Source organism: Saccostrea cucullata, unplaced genomic scaffold (genome assembly GCF_032062105.1).
Source record: "Saccostrea cucullata isolate Sc308-1 unplaced genomic scaffold, CSIRO_AGI_Scuc_v1 ctg2467, whole genome shotgun sequence".
Classification (NCBI taxonomy): Eukaryota; Metazoa; Mollusca; class Bivalvia; order Ostreida; family Ostreidae; genus Saccostrea; species Saccostrea cuccullata.
This window is the reverse complement of record NW_026938444.1, coordinates 41,107-42,315: the sequence shown is the minus strand read 5'-3', so window position 1 is coordinate 42,315 and position 1,209 is coordinate 41,107.

Below are 1,209 nucleotides of genomic sequence, written 5' to 3'. Positions count from 1 at the left end.
AGACTCCTATCCATTTGATAAAATTCTTATATCAGACTCTAAAATCTGAAAAATTTCCGTATTTATATCAATTTTTTCACGTAAGTTAAACTTCTTAAGATTGCTACCTCCAAGTGACAGGTTTTTAATCCCAATTAAAACGTTATCTAAGCTTTCAAGTCGAGTTTATTCACGGTAGAATTGTAATAAATATTATATTATTCCTAAATGTGCATAAAGTTTACAAAACATTTTCCCCAAGAAATCTTTTGAGCAAAAAACTATAAAACCACCTGTTTCTTTATTTATTTCCTTAAGGGTGTGTATAAATGCTGTTATATGATTCGTCAGAAGGATTAGCAACTTGTTTTTTGTGTATTTATAGCAATTCACGGTTATCGCTCTTGACTTCCTTATTTGGAAATCGTCCAGACCTGATTAACGGGAATTTACCTGTCATTGACCTCATTGTGACCTGTTTAGAATTCCAATTTGTCACGTGATTTGTACATTCAGGTAACAAAAATCAATAAACCACGTGGTTTTTAGCTCTGATTAAAACTTCCTTCGAAAAGCGACCAACTTACATGTACACCATTACATGTACATTTTCAATCAATCAACATCGAATTTTTTTTCAGCCAAGTATTTTAAAAATGTAATGGATTATTAAATTGGACAAAATTTTATGATATTTTATTTTTTAGTCCTTGGATTCAGGGGACACGTTTGAAGACTCTTTGAAGAGTTTCAAAGAGTCCCAATCTCGGCAATAGCATTATTCCTCAAAGTGTTTTATGTAAAAATATAGGCACACAGGGTAAAAGAACGTCTAGATGGTTTAACACTGCATATTGCTTACTGGGAACAGAAAAACAAAAACCAAATAAATTTAAAACAAACAAACAAACAAACCAAACAAAACTAAAGAAGCCCGTTTAGGCCAGTTCAGAGAAAGAACGGATTTCCATATAATCTAATTCATTGAAGTTTCTTCTATACAAAAGAAGTCTTCATTGATTGATTTTTCTCTAGATTTTTTTTTAGAGAAAATGAGTTTTATGTATTTTTTATAAATTAAATAAAGAATGTTTTCACATAAGCATAGTGTCGAGGCCCCTTTTCCGTACCCCTCTAACTTTATCTAATTAACTCAAATCTTAATTATTTTACATCTACCCCATATTTTGTTATTTGTGCGGTACATAACTTGCTAAATTTTTTATTAAA